The following is a 6,101-nucleotide window of genomic DNA, read 5'->3' on the forward strand; positions in this document are numbered from 1 at the left end:
CCAGTAAATGTATGGACAATACAAATTGCACTTGCTTTTGTTTGTTGGTTTTTATTTTGTTGGAAGCAAAGTCACAGACAGGGCCAGGGAGCTAGATATGGAAGGACTGGGAGGTGAGTGTAACTGATCGGTTGTATGACGTTAAAGAATCAATACAAATATTATTTTGGAAAAAAAAATGAAATTTCTGGATGAAGTGTGGGCAGATGGAGGAAGAGTTCGCCTGTCTTTTAAGTCCAGTAGCCAAGGGAGGAACGGAGTGTCCGCAGCTCTCAGATCTGGGTCGCTTTTTTTTTTAAGGAGAAAAGACTAGATCAAACTGGAAAGGGCTGTTTGAACATCAGATTTAGATACTTCCTTTTTTATTTGCCCTAATTCAAAAAAGAAACAACCTTCTAAGGTGTCTAGTCCTCCCTTCCTTCCCCCCAACTCCTCTTCCCTCCCTGAACCCCTGCTTCTCTTTTCTCCCAGAAAGCTGTTATGTGTATCCCATGAGGTCACTGGAAATGCACGGAATGTTTTATAAGCTGCCCTTATCCAAGATGGTGGCTCTGAAAGCGACTTTCCCATAGATGCAGCCTCGAGGAGAATATATTGCTCTGCTCCCAGAAGCTGTGGACTTTTACTGTCATCCTTTAGCCCTTCAAAATAAATAGGACTTGGCATGTGGGATGGAGTTTGATGCAAAAAAGATGTGCTCCCTGACCAAATATTTCTTTAAAAACGAGAAAAGTAGTAGCCTTGTGTCTGAGACTGCAGACGGTAAGTACCCCAGTTTCTGTTTCAAAGAGTAAGGGTCCACGATTGTGGTCCATGATTCGCGGAAGAATGACAGACACCCCGGACTCAAATAGTATATAAATGCAAAGAGTGTTTTATTCTGCAGAAGTTCAGCATGCTGGGGTCTCACCATTACCAAGATAGACATCCAAGTGAGCTCGCAGGCCTGAGTTAAAGCACATTAGGGAATTCCAGGGCAGGTGACCTCTATGTTAATCTGTTGGGTCCATCTCTATGGACATTCCATTACCAGAGTGTGGGGGCTGAAAACTGGCTGGGGAGGTTTGGTAACTGTTGCTGAGGAAGTAGCTGAGGAAGTCTGGAAACTGCTGTTGACCCATTGTCCTTGCCTCAGGCCAGGTGGTGGGGCGGCTTCTGAGGCCTGGACTTGCCTGGAATTGCCCAGGTCTTGGAAACAGAAATTTAGGCTTAGTCTCCTTGACTGCCAATTTGAAGCTTATCATGGAACCAGCCCAGCCTTCTCAAAAGCTAATTCCCTTGTTCAGAAAAGGTAGGTCTGTAAGGCAGCAACCTCTAGCAAGCCTAGAAAATTCACCTGTCCACTAGCTTCCCACTGCCTCTTTTGCAGCCAAATGTTCCAGAGCTTCTCGGGGAATCCTGCAGAGATACAGTACCAACCTCACCCTGCCACTTGGGTGGGTGGGGGGGCACTGCAGCACACCGCCAACCTGTTGACTTCATCCTCACCTGCACCCCAGCCTTTCACCGGTGCACTGCTGCCAAAACCTGAGATCCTGCCAGCATCTTTAAAAGTCACTGAGACACTAGAATTTCTGACTTAATGAGTTTGAGGTGTGGCTTGGATATCAAGAGAGTAAAAGCCCATAGGTGGCTGCTTTGCAATTCAGATGGACAGCCACTGTCCTACGCACATGTGCCATTAGCTCTCACAGCCACCCTGTCAGCTCCCGATTATGACCTGACCCCTCGGTGGAGGACTCTAAAGCTCCAAGAGACTGTGTATCCCCGCCCCCCCCCCCGGGGGGGGGGGGGGCGGGGGCTCTGCAGCCTGTAAGTGGTGGAGTAGATGCCTTTGTGCTACAGATAACAGAAAACCCAGGTAAGAAGTTTCAAGAAGCCTGGTGTGCTGGTGGTACATGCCTGTGATCTCAGCACTTAGGAGCCTGAGACAAGGGTCCCACAATTTGGAGGCCAAACCCAGATGCTAGAAACTAGCAGCACAACAAATCAGAAAATCCACTTGGAGAGCCTGCTCCCAGCTGATACAATGACACTACAGCCATCAGAGCCCCAGGTTCCCTCTGTCTCCTGAGGAACCTTACCCATAGTCTCTGTGATACAATGACACTACAGCCATCAGAGCCCCAGGTTCCCTCTGTCTCCTGACGAACCTTACCCATAATCTCTGTGATCGGGTTTGCTTTTTTTCTAAGATTTATTTTTAAATTATAAGTATGTGGTTGGGGTGAGTGAGCATGTACATCTAAGTGCATTTGCCTGTGCCAGCCCTATCTTGTTCAACAATATGTACTGGAGTGGAAAATGACCATACACTTTGGCCTGACAATCTGTTTAGCAATTCACAGGAGAGTCAAAGATGCCCTACCAAGGCTACACACAGTTGCCCTAAAGGAACGAATTCTAGCATCTAATGGTGGAACACTACCTCAGTCAACACAGTGAATCGCTGATATTCCTTTGAAAAACTGGAGATTTTTTTCCTTAACTGTGGTATGGTTTGGTTTGGTTTTGGTTTTTTGAGACAGGGTTTCTGTAGACCAGGTTGGCCTTGAACTCAGAAATCCACCTGCCTCTTCTCTGATATTCAGTGAAAAAGCTCTCTTAGACCATCTCAGCTTGTGTACCTAACTTTGATTCAGGGAGGGCTTATTCAAATATACTTTCCTTGGGGTGAACGGGGCATATATGGACCTTGGAGGGTGAGAAGGAGTTTTCAGAGTAAATGGAAATCATTGGTTAGAGGCTTTTTTTTTTATACGTATTTTCCTCAATTACATTTCCAATGCTATCCCAAAAGTGCCCCACACCCTCCCCCCCACACACTCCCCTACCCACCCATTCCCATTTTTTGGCCCTGGCGTTCCCCTGTACTGGGGCATATAAAGTTTGCCTGACCAATGGGCCTCTCTTTCCAGTGATGGCCGACTAGGCCATCTTTTGATACATATGCAGCTAGAGTCAAGAGCTCCGGGGTACTGGTTAGTTCATAATGTTGTTCCACTGATAGGGTTGCAGATCTCTTTAGCTCCTTGGATACTTTCTCTAGCTCCTCCATTGGTGGCCCTGTGATCCATCCAATAGTTGACTGTGAGCATCCACTTCTGTGTTTGCTAGGCCCCGGCCTAGTCTCACAAGGGACAGCTATATCATGGTCCTTGCAACAAAGGCTTGCTAGTGTATGCAAATGGTGTCATCCTTTGGAGAGTTTTAACGGTCTGGTTCTGTGAATACCTTATTTGCATGGAGAAGCATGCCAGGAATCCCAGGTACTTGCTGGGCAGGTTCTTAGAGGGAGGGTGGGGTGGGGAAGAAGAGGAAAAGAGGAAGTTGAACCTGTCTGTCCTGGCAACTCCTTCCCCAGCTAGAGGGTGTGGAGGTTCGGGCTCTCCAGACAAGGTCAGAGAAGGGGAAGCTGCTGGCAAAGGGAGTCCTCCTTTTGTGCTGTGTTCTGAGAAGCTATCTGATCTTGGTAGACTTCGACCTTAATTAGCAAGGTTTCCCCACAGTTAATACTAGAGAATTTGCATATGTATGAGGATCTAAAAAAAAAAAAAAAAAAAAACAAGCCAGACACACCACAGTGTTCTACTGAATTTGCCTGCGTCATGTACTTATATGTACATTAAGAACAAAGCTAAGACCATCTGAAGGCATCCTGAGTCCTTGAATTTATCAGCTCTGTAGGTTTCAGCAATCACTTTCTCTTTTCACATCGTTTGCTGCGAAGTTCTAATTTTTTGTACCCCAAAGTTGTATTACTTTGCATATCAGCAAAAATCATTGTAAGTTAAAATGATGAAATAGTCCTGAGCCTGTAACTGAACAGTGCTGGCTGCTTGGTAAGGACTGGTCACTGACACCTGCACATTAGAATATGACAGATAGGACACTGTTGGTGTGGTGTGCAGAGAAAAGAGGCACAGCTCAGAGCGCCTGGCCAGCAGACACAGGCCAACACAGTGCCAGCCAGCCTTCAGGCAGAGATGTCACAATGTCTGATTGATAACTCTCACAGGCAAGGAAGCCAGGCTGTTTGTGCCAACCCTGGCTTTCCAAAGGAACCCACTGTCCCTCTACAATCTCTGTGACTTAGAGCACCAGTGTACTGGCTCTGGAACACTCATGTTTTTGAGTCATGTGACTGTGTCACAGACCAAACAGCCTGGCAGGATTTCTTAGGAATTAGAGTGGGGAGCACTGGGGATAACCAGTAGCCAGCTAACTGGCAAAGGACTGGAGAGAAAACCACACACACACACACACACACACACACACACACACACACACACACACACCCCTCTGCAGTAGAGGAAAGAGCTATGACATCACTGGCCTGGGTCTTGGCACATGCTGCGGGTCTTCCAGCCTCCTCTAAGTGCATTTTGGTTCAACCTCCTGGCAACTTATCCTGATGCCCTGTAGTGCCTTTATTCCAGGTTTCCCTGAAGATTTACCCAGGGGACTCAGACCTTGTCCTCCTTATATCTGGTATAAATGAAAGCCACCTCCACCCTGTACCATATGTTAACCTAAGGGATGACTTCAGGTGCTAAAATGGGAAAATGGTGGGGTTTATTTCCTCCTGATAGCCTCTGGCCAACTTTCAGCCACCCCATATTTTCTTTAAAAAAAAAAAAAAAAACAAAATATAATGTGGAAGAAAAAGTTTCTGGTGCCAGGAGGGTAAAATAAGAACTTCAGCTCCCACCCAGAGCAGGCAGGAGCTCCTGGGAGAGACTGGAGAAACCCTATGTGCCTGGAGCATATCTGACAGCTGACATCCTGATGGGAAGGTCCCCAAGGTTTCTTTGTCTCTGCCACCCTGTTGGTTACTTTCCAGGAGTACGTACATACAAACCTTGTCCAGTTCAACTGTCACCAGACAGGGATTAGGGGCATTAAATTCAGCAGGCTACCAATGGCTCTCATACACAAATCTACACCTTTAATGATGATAGGGTACCATTATGTGCCTTATATGGTCAGCTGCCTCACATCCAGAGAAAAAGAACACGAACCAGACTAACTCCACAATGAAGTCCTAGCCCTAGCCATTCACATCACCTGAAAGAGACTCGTTCTCAGTTTTGTGTCAGATCTTCTAGATCAGAAGCAGGATATAGATGTTACCATTCTTGTGATGTGGTTGTGACCCATCCCCTGGCCTAAAAAGGAGAGGGAGAGCAAGGAGAATGCACTGGGGTCTGTCTTTCAGATCTGTCTCCCAGGTAGATACTCCTTGGCAGCTGTGTGAGAACCTGGGAGGTGATGCAGGGCAGGCTTCCATGGATACAAAGGGAGAGCAGCAGAAATAGCAAAGGCACCTCCAGCTTCTGCAGAGTGCACCTTCGCTGAGCTCTTAAGGGCCCCCTGCTAACATGCTCAGGGACTGTCCTGGAAAGCACCAGGTGACCTTTGGCAGAGGTGGATGTCATGTGATAGCAGATGCATAGAGTCAGTGGGACAGATGTCACTCTCCTGTGGGAGTGTGTCCTATGCAGCTCTTCTTGCACAGGAAAGGTGCACTTCTCAAATCCTACAGCCCTTGGGAAGCACAGAACACCCCTCCGCTTAGCTTAGCACTGAGTGAGTGTTAATCACTTCCTGCTGGATCATAAGAGAGAGAGGCTGTCTCACAGAGCACTGGAGACAAAGATGATGAGAGCACACTGGTGGTATCCCACACACATTCTAGAGACCCCTTTGGAGGCAGGAACATACATACCCATGCCAAGTGTACTTACTCCTCCAGGTTATGATTTTAGCTTTTAATAATGCTAGCTGTGTCAAGATAATGAGTTCCTACCATCTAAGCACTCCACAGTATATCCCCTACCCCCATTTCTAATGTCACTAAACTTCTCAGATCAGCTGTGCTGACAGCTAGAAGTCCCAAGACACAGACTGGTTAAAGAATGTGTTCAACCTGGTTTCTGTTCTAGGGAGGAAGGCCCCTGTGCGCACCTCACTTGCTCATCCTAACTTGTGAGTCAAAGTCTGCAGTCTTAATGTTCCAAATGGGTAGAAAGAAGATGCAGGATGCATGGTTGGGAGGGGAGCAGCCAAGCACAGCCTCACCCCACACTTTGCCTGGTGAC

Source organism: Mus musculus, chromosome 7 (assembly GCF_000001635.26).
Source record: "Mus musculus strain C57BL/6J chromosome 7, GRCm38.p6 C57BL/6J".
Lineage (NCBI taxonomy): Eukaryota > Metazoa > Chordata > Mammalia > Rodentia > Muridae > Mus > Mus musculus.